This window comes from Mesoplodon densirostris, chromosome 8 (assembly GCF_025265405.1).
Source record: "Mesoplodon densirostris isolate mMesDen1 chromosome 8, mMesDen1 primary haplotype, whole genome shotgun sequence".
In the NCBI taxonomy this organism is placed as follows: Eukaryota; Metazoa; Chordata; class Mammalia; order Artiodactyla; family Ziphiidae; genus Mesoplodon; species Mesoplodon densirostris.
The window spans coordinates 58,924,012-58,940,358 of NC_082668.1; the positions used below are offsets into that span (position 1 = coordinate 58,924,012).

The following is a 16,347-nucleotide window of genomic DNA, read 5'->3' on the forward strand; positions in this document are numbered from 1 at the left end:
TGCATAGTTGACAAGGAATGACATGACCAGTGGCCAAGAGACAGAAAATACATAGTTAAAGAAACTGCAAGCATCATCAAGACACAAAGTCAGTGAAATGTATTATGTTCCAAACACACAGTATAATTCCATTTTGTAAAACTTAGCTGTCTAAATTTATAAAAGAGCAACATTCTTTTCATTTAGTATTCTCAGTTGAAACTTAAGAAGGGTACACAGTTTGGGCAGTTACAGGTTAATTACTTTAAATCAGGGCTATACTGTTTATTGGTGAGACACTGACTATTCAAATCGTAACTAAAGTATCTATAGCGATACAGTCCTCACTTTTTACATCTATAACATAGTTATTTAGGTAACTATACCTCAAGGCGTTCCTGAGAGAAAAAAATGATAGGACATATGAAAGTCCCTGGTGATTTAGCACGGGGCTTCCTTTTCCCAAGTCTCTCACTGCCTCACTCTGTCTCATCCCTGCCCCTGTCTCTTCTTCACCCACTCTTCTTTTCTCTCTTTCTTCTTCACCTAAGTCTCCAAGCTTTGTACATGTGGATATTTTTTTATGAAGAACCCAGAAAAGCCTAATGCTTTTTTTTTTTTTTTTTTTTTTTTGCGTTACCCAGGCCTCTCACTGTTGTGGCCTCTCCCGTTGCGGAGCACAGGCTCCGGACACACAGGCTCAGCAGCCATGGCTCACGGGCCCAGCCGCTCTGTGGCATGTGGGATCTTCCTGGACCGGGGCACGAACCCGTGTCCCCTGCATCGGCAGGCGGACTCTCAACTACTGTGCCACCAGGGAAGCCCCCTAATGCTTTTTTGTCTTGGTGCAGTAGAATGCAAATCAGTACAATGCCATAGTAGTCTGCCAGGTGGTACATTTTCAGACAGTTGCCAAATATGCTTAGAGATCTTCAGAATCTTGAAATATATCATTCTGCTACATCTGACAAATCTAGAATATAGGATCAGGAATAAAAGATGGTTTTCTTTTGCACACTTTAGCAAAATCTCAGCAGGGAAAGTAGGTTCTTTATCATTCAGTACTCAGAGAACTTCATCAGATTACAGATTCTGCCATGCGTCCCACAGCTGTTTGCTAATTCAGAGAATAAAGTGCTTACAGGATAGCTAGTGAACATTTACATTGACTGTACAGTAAGTTAAGTTACAAGCATTTATTAGACAATTATAACTGTTCAAAACCCACTAGAGATGCATTCACCTCAGTTTAAGGGTTGCACATTTCCCTGTAAATGGCTTGTTGTGAATAATGTAAATGTGCCTCCCTGAGAACAAATTAAATATATTTCCTGCTATTGTTAATGTGTTAGAACAGTTGTGCCGTAAATCACTTGCACAGCATTTATAGATTACTCTACTCTACCTAGGCCAAGCTTGTAAATATCTGTGTAACTCATAATTCAATGATTTGCAACCCTCCAAAGAAAACCTTAGAGACTTTTCTCTTGTTTTTTATATTCTCCCTTCTCATATGATATCGACAAACATCTAGCTCAAAGAAATTCATTTTGAATGCTTTTATAAAGCTTTACTTTTTAATAGAAGCTAGAGGGTTTAACATATAACAGGAAAGAATCCACCAGAAGCATATGGAGTGACTCACTGTTCACAACTGGGTCAATCACTCAGGTATCCTTTTGCCCTTTCCCTACGAAGCCATCCTTCTTGGAAGACTCGGGAATTCCCTGCAGGCTTGTAGTCACAGGGGGTAACCATTTTCCAATGCCTTTAAGCTTCCTTTGTGCTCTCTCTTCTCCCCTTTCTTCTTCTCCTCTCTCCTCCTCCTTTTTCCCCCTCCCTCCCCCTCCACACATATTATCATATAGGAACCAATGCAGACACATTTTGTCTCCTCTGAACACCATCAATTTTGTTAGAATTTAGGACACATCAGAAGTAAAATGGGCATTCAGCTTTGGAAACAATATAGACCACTGATTTCAGTTATATCCTTGGAATCACTCTTGTAAATAAGGGCGAATAAAAAAGTGTTTCTCTGTGCTAGGCCTTTGGTATGCATTATATCATTTAATACTCATAATATAGCCTCCTTTTATTAGGGAGGAAAGTGAAAGATACAGAAGTAGAATAACTAATTGTACTCATAATACCTGAGGTTGCAGAGTCCGAATTTGAAATTGAGCCTAATTCAAAAGGCAGCATCTGTGTTCTTTCAACTTGACCTATTTGTTCATAACTATGGCAAGCTCTTCTACTCTTATGAAAATTCGTAATGTCTATTCAGTAGAATGCTCTGAAACTGTGCCTCTGTTAACGTGCTTGAGTTTCCAAACTTGCAGTGATCCGCTCCCTCCCACGTTTACCTCTGTTGCTTACCTTTGCCTCTTTCTGGTTGCATTGGGCCTCCCGGCTAAGAGACACACCAGGCTTCTTGACAGAATACACTGCAAATTATCCTTTAAAAGTATTGCTTATTTCTTTGTTTTTATTTCTATTTCTCTAGGAGGTGGGTCTGTTTTTGTGTATGGTGTTAGGGAGTGTTCTAATTTCATACTTTTACATGTAGCTGTCCAGTTTTCCCAGCACCACTTATCGAAGAGGCTGTCTTTTCTCCACTCTATATTCTTGCCTCCTTTATCAAAGATAAGGTGACCATATGTGCATGGGTTTATCTCTGGGCTTTCTATCCTGTTTTACTGATCTATATTTCTGTTTTTGTGCCAGTACCATACTGTCTTGATTACTGTAGCTTTGTAGTATAGTCTGAAGTCAGGGAGCCTGATTCCTCCAGCTCCGTTTTCCGTTCTCAAGATTGCTTTGGCTATTTGGGGTCATTTGTGTTTCCATACAAATTGTGAAATTTTGGTTCTAGTTCTGTGAAAAATGCCAGTGGTACTTTGACAGGGATTGCACTGAATCTGGAGATTGCTTTGGGTAGTAGAGTCATTTTCACAATGTTGATTCTTCCAATCCAAGAACATGGTATATCTCTCCATCTATTTGTATCATCTTTAATTTCTTTCATCAGTGTCTTATAATTTTCTGCATACAGGTCTTTTGTCTCAGGTAGGTTTATTCCTAGATATTTTGTTCTTTTTGTTGCAGTGGTAAATGGGAGTGTTTTCTTAATTTCACTTTCAGATTTTTCATCACTAGTGTATAAGGATGCCAGAGATTTCTGTGCATTAATTCTGTATCCTGCTACTTTACCAAATTCATTGATTAGCTCTAGTAGTTTTCTGGTAGCATCTTTAGGAGTCACTATATATAGTATCATGTCATCTGCAAACAGTGACAGCTTTACTTCTTTTCCGATTTGGATTCCTTTTATTTCTTTTTCTTCTCTGATTGCTGTGGCTAAAACTTCCAAAACTATGTTGAATAATAGTGGTGAGAGTGGGCAACCTTGTCTTGTTCCTGATCTTAGTGGAAATGGTTTCAGTTACCATATGCTAACACATATATATGGAATCTAAGAAAAAAAAAAGGTCATGAAGAACCTAGGGGTAAGACGGGAATAAAGGCACAGACCTACTAGAGTGTGGACTTGAGGATATGGGGAGGGGGAAGGGTAAGCTGGAACAAAGTGAGAGAGTGGCATGGACATATATACACTACCAAAAGTAAAATAGATAGCTAGTGGGAAGCAGCTCCATAGCACAGGGAGATCAGCTAGGTGGTTTGTGACCACCTAGAGGGGTGGGATAGGGAGGTTGGGAGGGAGGGAAATGCAAGAGGGAAGAGATATGGGAACATATGTATATGTATAACTGATTCACTTTGTTATAAAGCAGAAACTAACACACCATTGTAAAGCAATTATACTCCAATAAAGATGTGAAAAAAATATTGCTTATTTCTGAGTCTTTGGCAATAGGGAGTAGAGAGATTCCTTGCAATGGGTCTGTTAGTGCCACACCACACGTGTGCGTCTACCCTCCCCAAAGACACTGCTTTAGCGGACATCAGCCCTTCTCATGCTCACTAACTCACATTCCAGGGTCTGTCTGACTGTCATCTGTTTTTTGCTCCACCAATTTTCAATTTGTTTCTGTTGGCACTTGATTGAGTGGCTCCAACCTTCAGGTAATTGGTGATGAGTTGGAACTTGCTAGCTCTTGGTTTTCATTTAGATGATGCTTTGCTGAACTGCTCTCTCTCTGCACAGCCCAGAATGAGCTCCCCCCTCACTTGAGTGCCCCCCAGTTGCAGTGCAGACAGCACTACTTTGTATTTGTAGAATGCTTTTTGTTCTTCAAAGTGCTCTCAATCTTATCTCATTTCCCTGTCTTGACTTCATTGTGAATTACACATAGGGTAAATCAATGAGTGAAGAAACAAAGACACAGGAAAATGACATTTATTTATTTATGGAGGCAATGACTTCAGGTTTTTAAGGAAATTGACTTCTTCCAGTGCCTGCTTCATAATCACCATGTGCTAACATAGGTTCTGAAAAATCTCTTTCTTTATAGGATAGTTTTGATATAGGAGCATCCAGATAATTGAAGTATACTTGGAGGATTTTAGTCACGCATATAATTTAAAATGGGGAAATGAAGACTAATTAGCCACTGTTAGAATAATAATATTAGTCTTCTTGGTATTGAATGAATATTGGTAAAACATTGTTCATAAAGCAGGCATATAAAGATAGTACTTGATGAAAATAATTTGTTTAATAAATGAATATGTTGGTGTTAGCAAATTAAAAAAAACCTACTTGATGCGGTTCTTGACATTCAGGAAGGTAGCAAAGAGGGGATATTGAGATTATGATTTCTGTTCTGCTTTTACTGTTGTGTCACTTTGACAGGCTGCTGACACTCTTTGAAGCTCTGTTTACTAGTCTGTAAAAGTGTGTATAATAACTGCTTTCTGGAGTATCAAATATGATTTTATTGGCATTACAAGTACACCAAAAATCAGTAATATTTAAAAGCATTAGTAATGTTTAAAAACATCAGAGGCAGAGCCCAAATTCACTTATAATAAATATTTGTAATTGCTCATAGCTTTCTGAAAGTAGGTACAAAGTTTTCTTCAAAAAGTATGAAAAGAGCAACTATTTCAACTTTTTAAAATAGTGAAATATAAAATTTAATTTTCTGAAATGACTCAATTCCTCTTTGACCTATGTGACATCTGTCTTCACTGTCAATGATATTTCATTATTATGATGGCTTATTAACTTTCCTATGAAACTACTATGTATTAATGGTTTTGAACTCAGGTTGGTGATCTGTATTCCATTTTACTTGTGATTTCTATTCCATCCCAAATGTATGTTTCATGTCCAAGAAGAAAAGGCCAGGTTTTCACTTTGAATTTTAAACATGTGTTTATAGAACCAGAGGGTTATCCTACAAGTCCTCCTTTGCATCGTTTCAATCCCCCAGGTTGGTTACATGGGGAAAAAAATGTGAAAAAATAATTTCTCCTATGGTGCACTACAGCATTGATTGCCAGGGAACCTCTCCGTAAAATGGTATGTCTGATGGGTCTTAATGGACAGAGAGTTCTCTTGCTGATTTTTGTACACACTTCAGCTTTTTAAAATTTATGTGTTCCTCTCCAAGTCTTAACTTCCTTTCCATTTTGGTTACAATATACATATTACCTTGAAAAATCCCTATGAATAATTTCAAGTGAACTATGGTTCCTTAAAGAAGGATGTAATGTGTTTGACTATATTAGATTCATCATATCCTATTAGTATTCCTTAGGTTTTCATATTTGCAGGGTTTTTTTTAAGTTTTAAAATACTATATTCGCTACATGGTAGTAATAGAGAAAAATAATAGTACTTGCAGGTAGAAATACTATGGGTGTTTTTAACCTGAAAATTAGTTTATAATTACAAATTTTATGGAGACCATGGTCTCCTCCCACAGATTTTTCCCCCATTCCAGGAGGTGCCCAGATAAAATGCAATTTGGTTGCATGTCTTATTTTTGAGATCCTCATTTCCATGTTGAAAGGCAAGCATTAGGTACATAGCAATGCTGAATAACAATTGTGGGAGATAAGTCTGAGATTTAGAAACATCCCCAATGCACTGTATTTTCTTTCCTCCTTGTTTCCCTTCTTAGTACTGGCACTTCAGGCAAGTTATTTAACCTCAGGAAGTTAAATAGTTGGAAAATAGTGCGTGCACATCTCAGAAGTTAGAGTGGTGACTGCTATGTGTAACTCATTTAGCACAGTGTCTAGCATATAAGTACAAAAATAAATTGTAAGTATTATGTGAATACCAATATTAAGTGCCTCCTCTGTGATAAATGCTATGTTAAGCATTGGGGCTGTGGCAGTGAAGATTCCTTGTCCTCAGGGAGCCTCCAGTCTAATGAGGAATGCAGAAAATTCCTAATTCATTTCAACAGAGTAGAAGCTGTTAATAGGGAAAAAGCAAAGGGTGTAATGAGAGCATATGTTGGCACATTTTCTAACCTCTGGGAGGATCAGGGAAGTTTTCCAGGGAGAGAACATTCTTAGGAAACTTCAGAGATGGGTAAGGTTTAGTTAGGCAAAGGAGAAGAGAGGAGTGATGGGGAATGAGGGGAAAAAAGCAAGAAAAGATTCAGTGTGTGTGAGAGCCTAGAGCAATGGTATGACTAGAAAGAATGAACCCAGATCAGAGTGCCGTGCGGGCGCCCTCTATGTTGTCAGCCCCATGTACAGAACTTAATAACACTTCTTCCTCTAGCAGATCAAATGACTTTGGCTACCAGAGGATAAGATTCGTCTGAAAGGAAAGGGGCCCAGTACTCTTCTGTGGGAGAGGAAAGGCAAAAGTGGAGAATGAGATCCCTGACACATTCTATTGATGCAGTGATGGACCCCTTTTCTTTGGTTTATGGTGGGGACTGGAAATGGAATGGGGCACAAAAATATCACAGAATTGACTTTCATTCAGTCTTTCTGGGGTCGAAAGAGGGGTCTGGCACTCCTACACTGGTGACAGAGACCAAAACTTTTATCTTGGGATTCTCATTCCAGATGGCATCCTGGGGCCCATTATAGGCCAGGAGCCCCAGTGCAGTTTATTGCTTAGTCTGGCTTGTCTTTTTATTTGGTCCTTGAATGGTTGGGGTTTAGAGTAAAGAAAGAGGTAAGCATCACATGGAAAATTTTTTAAAAAGGAAGAAGGAGAGAAGGAAAGCAAGGAGAGGGAGAGTGATTGAGATTGAGATTAGGAGTTTATCTGCCCTCAATTCAAATAGGAGTTGCCACCTAGGATCCTCTGGGTGCCATAGAGATGGCTATGAATTGAGCTTCATTTATGACATTCATTAGTGTCTCCTGAACATAGGTGTGCCAGTGCCATTTATAGTTCTCTCTTACTGAACAAAAATTATTTAGAAATGTTTCAAATTTACAAAAAATTCATAACCTCAATCTTTAAGTTAGCCACCTAAGCTTTATTAACTCTCTCTGCTCCCCAAACACACACACATGAAAACATAATGGTATATGTGTACATACATACCCAACCTATTATTATTTCTGAACCATTTAAGCATTTGAGGAAGGCATCATGCCCCTTTACCCCATAATATTGTTAATTCAGTACGCATTTCCTAAGTACAAGGATATTTTCTAACATAATCACAGAATAGTCAAGGAATTCAGGAAATAGAACATTGACACAATACTTATAGCTAATCTGTAGGCCATATTCCCATGTTCTCAATGGTCAAAATAATGCCCTCTATAGCATTTACATTCCTTTCATTACAGGCTCCAAACCATACTGCATTCACTAAGCATATCTCTTTAAGTCTCTTCCATCTTTCTTTCTCTTTCATGACTTTGAAAGTATTTTGGCTTGTGTTTAGGCCATTCTCTTTTCTTCATTCCCCCAAGCCCCAACAATAATATAAATAGGTGACAGTAGGATTTTCTGATTGGATATGCCATACATCACTCATCTGTTCCAAGGCCTCTGATTGGATTATAAATATGTACCTTCACAACTCCTTGGTGTCATAAAATACCAGCCGAAAGAACTATGTGGGGTTGTCCCTGACCATTATAAAATTTTTACCCAAACATCTTAGCTAAGCAAAGATCTCCTGATATTTATGTGTCATCCTAACTTCCTCTTTGCAGTTGTCCAGCAAAGCCTTACCAGGAACATTATATCATCTTGATGATATCGTAGCTCCTGCCCCTGCTCTTGTCAGTCCCATTATACTAAGACACGTGTCTGGCACTCCTTCCTATTAACTCCCTAAATCTGACAAGCCAGCCTCTAGACTGGGAACATCTTTCATGAACCAGAGGCTCCTCAAAGGCAGGCAGTAAGCCTTATTTATTGTCCTAACCTTAGCTTGACTCTCCCATTCTTTAGTCTGTGATTTGCCTGGCTTTTTGGTTGGTTTATAAGCCATAGTTCCTTGTGTCTGTTCTCTCTCTCCTTTCCATCTCTCATTACCATTGTCCATACTAAATGTTTTTCAGGTTAAAATAAATAGCAGTCACAACAACCACATATCATATAACCACAGTAATCACAGTGAAACTGTGATGCATTGTTTTACCCACTGTCCCCACCTCAACATGGTCCACAAATACTGCTACTTCTCAAGCAGAACAGTTGAAGATACTGAGGGGCAAAGGGCCCTGCCAGATGTAAATCCTGATTTGAGCACCTACTATAAAGTTGTTTTATTCTTTGACCTTCAATGTTATCATCTGTAAAAACAAGGATATTCAAAATACACCTAGATCATTGGGAGGTTGAAGGGCTTTAAGGAGATAATCTCACGGAATGTTCACCACAATGCTAGGTGTGTCTTCATACTATAAGTGTTGCCTTTTGCTATTATTTGGGGGATAGGGCCACATCCAGAATATAGTCTCAGTCTCTATTGTTATTATCCATTTAATCTCTCGAAAGACAAGCAGAAGCTATAAGAGGCTATTCTGCTATACATAGGTTTGCATATCTCTTTGGACCCCTCAAATCTAGGGTAAAGTATCAGAAGAAACAGAGCCAATCATTGTAGGACCCAGGAATTCAACCTGTGGCCCTTCTGATTGACCGGTAATTTTAGTTTACAGTATTTTAATTTCTGATCATGTTTGCTATGATGTCATAGTAAATATTCCTTTGTTGTATGCTTTTGACCTGTGCAAAATACAGTAATAATAAGAGTACGCTGCACTTGCAAAATCCAAAATTTCCAGAACTCAGAATGCTTACATTCATTAATTTCATTTGACTCATTAAATATCCCAAAGTCCTGGAGAGACTAAGTGGTCAATGTTTTTTTCTGTTTGAGACAATGAGAAGGCCACAGTGCCCTTGCAAGGTGTGGGTTGTCACTCACTCATACACTGTTTGTGGAAATCTATTTATTGAGTATTTTTTATGGGCTTGGGCATATTCCAGGTACTGGAAATATCAGTAATCAGTGAGAATATCTTGTGGTTTTGATTTGCATTTCCATGATGATTAGTGATGTTGAGCATCTTTTCATAGGCCTGTTGGCCATCTGCATTTCCTCTGTGGCAAAATGTCTATTCAGTTCTTCTGCCCATTTTTTAATTGGGTTTTTTTTTTGTTTTTTTTTATGTTAAATTGTATGAGCTGTTTACATATGTTGAATATTAATGCCTTATTGGTCATATCATTTGCAAATATTTTCTCCCATTCAGTAGGTTGTCTTTTCATTTTGTCAATAGTTTCCTCTGCTGTGCAAAAGCTTTTAAGTTTCATCAGGTCCCATTTGTTTATTTTCATTTTTATTTCCTTTATTTAAGGATATGGATCCAAAAAATATTACTGCAATTTATGTCAAAGAGTGTTCTGCCTATGTTTTCCTCTAGGAGTTCCAGGCCTCACAGAGCTTACGTTCTAATACAGGGGAGAGAGATAATTAAAAACAAACAAAACACATCAAAAAACACCAAGTTAGTATATAGCATATCAGGTAGTGGTAAGTGATATGGAGAAGAAAAAATCTATAGGGAAACAAAGAGTGATATGGAAGAGTTGCTGATGTTTTTATATAGCCTGGTCAAAGAAAGCCTCTCAAGTAGCGGAGCATTTGTGCAGGGGCCTGAAGGAAGTAAGGGGGCAAATCATGCAGGTGTGGGAGGAAGAGCATTGCAGGCAGAGGGAACAGCAAGAACAAAAGCCCTGAGACAAAGAGTGCTTGGAGCTGTCCAGGAACAACTAGGAAGTGGTTTATGAAGCCATGTACAAGGAGCATAGAAGGCCATGAGCATTCACATGCAGTGCTGCACCAGACTGGGCAGGACTTTGTAGGCCTGAGAAAAGGACTTGGTTTTCAGGCTAAGTTGGGAAATCACTGAAGAGTGTGGCACAGAGGAGTTACATGATCTAACTTGAATTATTTTAAAAGGATAATTCTGGTGCCGTAGTTCAACATAGTCATCGAATGGGAAGGGCAGAATCAGATAGGAGCTTATTGTTATAATCGAAGTGAAAGGTGATGGTGACTTTGACCAGGGTAGGATTGGTGCAGAGGATGAGAAGCAGCTGGATCATGGATTTTACTTTGAAGTTAGAGCTGAAAGGATCTACTCAGGCTATAGTTATAAGGTGTAAGGTAAATAAGAATCAAAGCTGACTCCAGAGTTTTTGACCTGAGCCTCTGGATGGCTGGAGTTGCCATTGAAAAGGATAGGAAAGACTAGAGGAAGATGCTGGGGTATGGAAAATTAGGAGTTTGTTATACATAGAAAGTTCAAACAGTGGTTCAAAGACAGTGGCTTTCAAACTACAGAGTATATCAGAATCACCTGGAGGGCTTCTTAAAACACACGTTGCTGAACCCCACCCCTGGTGTTGCTGGGGGTTCCCTCACCCAGAGTTTTTGATTCATTGGGTCTGGGATGGGATCCATAATTTGTCTTTATAACAAGTGCCCAGGTGATGTTGATGCAGCTGGTACAGTACTGGGACTACATTTGGAGAACCACTACTCTAGTACTGGGTGTATCTGCAGAAGAGGTTGGCTAAGGTTAAGAGAATGCCCAGATCGTTAGATGAGAGGAGTGAAATCACAGGTGCTGGAATGTTCTTTGTGCCTTACTGTGGGAGAACACCCTTAGGGCTAAGATCACTGTGTATTAGCTCATGCCTAAATGGGGAACAGTGGTTTCTGAATTTTGTTTGTTTGATTTTTGTTTTTTTCTGAGTTTTGACTCCACTTTTTATTCTGTCACAATCCTGTGAAAGGGAATAAATCTGAATGGAAGTGCTCTTCTAATACATGAAGAGTTGGCTCAGGCATCCCCTTTGCTCTCCCTCTGGTTAGGTCCAATTTATCTAGATGGAGCACAGGCATCAACCTACCCCCATACCCATTTTCTATGGGAAAGGATATGTTTAATAAATTCATTTTTCTTACAGGTTTACATTTAAGAATCACATTTGTGCTTTTGATCCCATGTAATTGAAAATAAATGTGGGTTTTATAGATACAAACTTAATAATTGTTCTATCCTGAAATTAATCCTGGTATTTAAAGAATAAAAGAGTTTTTTTGATAGAAATACTGTAGAATGAAAAATAGGATGAACATCCACCTCTTAAAAAGAGTAATAGTTTATACTTGCAAAATAAAAACCACATACCTACATAATGGAAAAAGCAGTTTTGCAATAATGATCATGACAGTCTATTTAATCGAAAAGTTCTTTTGATAAGCATTTTTTATTAGATTGGTGGCTTTTAAACATTTTCGACCATGACACACTGTAAGAAATAGATTTTATATCACAAATGATCACATACATCATCACTTACTTCTGGATATATATATATATATATATGTATGTGTGTGTGTGTATACATATACATATATATATACACATGTGTATATATATATATATATATATATATATATATATATATATCTCAGAAATAACAGTTTCATGAAATAATTCTCACCCTGCGTATATGACAGACATATTCCATGCTATGCTCTATCAGTTTTAAAAGTGCTGATTTTTACCCACTAAACTGAGAACATAGTCCACATGGACTGTAGTATTGGACTGATGGGGTTGAAATCTTGGCTTTTCCCTTTTCTAGCTGTGTGATATTGATGAAATTACTAAACTATTCTGTGCTATCAGTAAAATGGGGGAAATAATATATCTACCTTACAAGGCTGTTATGAGGATGAAATGACTTAGAGAACTTAGAACAGTGACCGGCACATAGTAAGCACTATAAAATTATTAGTTATTAATAGTGTGTTCACAACCCACTAATATGTCATAACTTGAAGTTTGCAAAAACAACCTCTTCAGATGACCTAGATCGGTCTCACCTGCTACCTTACCTTACAACAGACACAAATTAGTAAATTAAACTTAACTTCCTCAGAGGCAAATTTAGTAAACACCTTTGTTTTATAGGGAAGATGAAAAACTGTATTTCCTTCTAAAACATTAAAATGTTCTTTTAAAATGTAAATCTATGGGGGAGACAAGGCATGATCTCTTGGAAATCCAAAGCATAAAAGAAAAATCCTCCCTGAGATGATGTTTTATTCATTGGTACAGTGCCTTGCATTTAATGTTTTCTCAAAAACTATTTGTTTAAAGTAAATGGAGGGAATTCCCTGGCAGTCCAGTGGTTAGGACTCTGCACTTTCACTGCCGAGGGCCCGGCTTCTATCCTGGTCAGGGAACTAAGATCCCACAGCTGCATGGCATGGCCAAAAAAAAAAAAAATAGTGAAAGGAAACCTTACTAGAAGAGTTCTTAAGGAGAGCAATTGATTCATATAGATAATAAATTAATAAATTTGTAATTTATGAAGAATTTCCTGTTCATTTATATCTTCAAATCTGCAAGTCCATGCTTCCCAAAATGTGTTATGTGGAATGCTAAATGGATACATAAAAGTTTGAGACTCTGAGAGAATCACAATGTATAGTATAATAATAGATTATTTGCAAAAACAACCCCAAATTCTAACTGTTGAAATGGAATAAAATTTTATTTATCTCCCAGCAAACAGTCCTAAGTGGGATTTCCTGGTAGGGATAGGACACTCTTCCCCACACAGTCATCCTGGGATCCAGGCTAATGGAGTGTCTGCCATCTTCAAGCTTGGCTTTCAAAGCCATTCCAGTTATCACTGTTCCAGATCCCTGGAGAGGGTGAAGAGCATGGAGGAAAGCATGTGGGAGGTTTTAGGGTGAGAGGTGGAGTGTCACACATAGCCTCCTACTTACCTTTCATTTGTCAGAACTCAGTTACCTGGTCACACCCACCTGCAAGGAAGGCTGGGATATATGGTCTACTCCTGTGCCCTGGAAGAAAGGAGAGAATAGATTTTGATGCCTTAATAGAAGACTCTGTAAAAGCATAGTAAAGATCTATTACAAAGATCCTTGTTTAGCACTATTTAGCTCAATATTTCCTAAATGCATTTGACTGTGAAACTCTTCTCTCTCGGCGCCTATTAACAACACACTGTAGAAAATGACATACTTCGGGAAAGACTGCTATCAGGAGACTATCAAATCCCATAATGAAAAGAAACCTAAATTTTCCAAGGATGATAGGATAGATAACTTTTTAAAATGTTTTAAAATACTAATTTTAACACAAATACAGAAAACCATGTAAAACAAATTGTACAGTTTAATCAGGTAAACACTCTTGAAGTAGCCACCCAGGTTAGGAGATAGAAACTTGCCAGTGACATACAAAAAGCTTCACAGGTTATAACCTCCTCACTTCCCTCAAAAGGCAACTCTGCACAGACTTCTATGATAATCTTTTTTCTTACTTTTTCTTTAGATCTGTAATCTGTGTGGGCTAGCCATTAAGTTCAAGCTTGTTTTTATGTATGTCTTTAAATCTCTTTTAATCTAGCTTCTTCCATTTCTTTCTTTTTTTTCTTCCAGCAATTTATTGGTAAGGAAACAGGTCACCTTTCCTATTGAATTTCCCAGTCTGTCTCTTATATTGCATCCCTGTGGTGAAGTTTAACATGTTCCTCTGTCCTGGAATTTCCCATAAATTGGAAGTTGGATGCAGAGAGTTAATCAGATTCGGGTCTTTGGCAAGACTCCTTCATAGAAGATGTGCTCTTTTTCAGGAGGCGTGCAGGGTGTGGTTATCCCTTTTTATGTGCTTGGCTATCATTGATGGTCAAAGCCTAAACTCTTTATCATTTAGGAAATGCTAAATGGCAACCTGCCAATTCTTTCATCCTTTCTCATTTACTTGTGGAAGTACTACTGTAAGGAGAAACTTTGCCCAAACTGATAATCACCTACTGATCTCTCCACGGATTCCTTATATTCACCTGCTTTGGGAGAATGTAAAAATCTCCTACTCCCAGGTTTAGTCTTCCACTTTGTTATTCTTGGGTATGTCAGATGCCCCATTTTTACCTTCTTCTTTCTCCTGCTGGATGCTGATATCACACAGATTCCATAACTTTGGTCATTGGTCCCCACCTGTTCATAGTTTGAGGTTTGTGGAGACAACTTGTCACTTAATTTTACTGAGCATATAGTCTGTATGGTTTTGACTTTGCTCTCTTTGTTGCATTATGATATACCAAGAATGTTTATTTTTTATGCCTGTAATGAGTTTCTCAGAATCTCTGAGAAATATTTTAAACAAGAGAGGCATGAGTAACATTCTTCAGGCAATTTTTCTATCCTAGAGGTTTTCTCTTATCAACCTTTGAGAATCAGGGTTTAGTTTCATTCAAAAATTTCCTTACAAAGCATTGCAATGGTTTTTTTTGTTGTTGTTTTGGTTTTTTTGCCTCATGAAAGAGAGAAAGCAGAACTACTGACTGACAATGGGGCTAATTGGCTAAATGAGGGAGAGACACTCTCAGAATTATCATAGATACCCCGGAACAGAGTAGAGGCCTTGGGTTTCAATATCTGATGGGCGCTGACAAGGCCAGGCCTTGGGGAGTCATGCTTATCTCAAGACAAGAAATTTACAGAGTGACTTCAATTCACAGGTACCTGGATTTATGCCAAGTTTTATTAAACTGTCATTGTTAATAGTTCAATGTTGTGATAAAAATATCAAATTATACATTCTTAGTTGGATTTATTGAAGATAAATCATCTAAATTGTCTGTTATTTTATATGGGTAAATTAAAAACTCATTTACTGGTATAATTTATTAATTTAATGATAGACTATTATTCTGGGAAATACCATTTGGATTTTATAGAAAAAGTATGGGAAGGAGAGAAAATATTATATTCTCATTTTATCAGAGATACAGACCTATGGGGAACCCTTACATTTAGACAGTGTGATCATAGTCGAGGGTTGACCTTTTGTCTGCTAATGGCAGCTTACAAAAATCCAATCTTATTGCCCAGAAAGAACCAAATTATCCTACACCACCAAATATTTTTTATTTACATACTGTATGTCAGACACAGAACAAGGCTCTCAATGTCCAAGAAAATTAAGACACATGCTCTCCAAATAGCCCATTGGAAGGAATACACACATATCAATACTAGTGCAGTGGACATGTTTACTACACGTGGTGATTCCATTTATAAGAGTACAAGGAAGTCAGTGGAGGCTCTCAGAGGGAATATCTGATTTAATTTTGACAGATGAATACAAATATTTAGGTCAGGCCCAGGGGTAAAGGCCTTGTTGCTAGAGAGAACAAAAGGTGTGAAGGCACAGTGTCATAATGAAGGATTGAACTTTAAGGTAAGTGCTGGTTTTCAGAGTTCAAAAATCTAGTCTCATAAAGGGGCTTATGTACCAGATTCTACTGGTTCTTATTGGTCATCTCCTTCCCTAGCAAATAAACTTTAGCTATATAACTTTGTCCTTTATAATGAGACTGGTCCAAAGTTGACTTTCGGTTAGTTATCAACACATTAGTTTCTCACTTCTCTATTCAGGAAGTTGACAGTATGTCTTTGTATAAATACTCTAGGGGAGAAAAGATCCCAGTTTATATTTGAAGAGTCTTGATCCAATAAAGAAATCATCTGGGTGTAAGCCTCCTCTGTCATTCTTTTTTTCTTAGCCCACCCTCATCTCCCTAGTGACCTATTCATTATCTTATGAACTTCCAATAAATAGCTAATGAAGAGAAAGGAGTGAGGAGACACAATAAGTCAATCTATGACTTGTTAGCAGCACTAGCGCAATTTTAAAAGGTGGAATGTACAAATATCACCTGAGATTAGGTTGGATTGTGTTTGTGGATTTCAGTCATCTGCGCCTCTTCTTTGCCTGTTTCTATGGATAGCATTAGTAAGACAGTTAGCTGCAGTGTTGGTTTTCAGTATATTAATTTCTAGAAAGTGATAATTAAAGTCTACATGGCTATGAATGACAGGCAGAGAGAGGGTATCATCT

At 37.8% G+C, this 16,347-nt stretch overlaps 1 protein-coding gene across 1 annotated transcript in view; it reads left to right on the forward strand.

The window, feature by feature from the left end:
• Positions 1-16,347, forward strand: part of THSD7B (thrombospondin type 1 domain containing 7B) — an 801,116-nt gene that overhangs the window by 739,507 nt on the left and 45,262 nt on the right. The window lies entirely within an intron of this gene.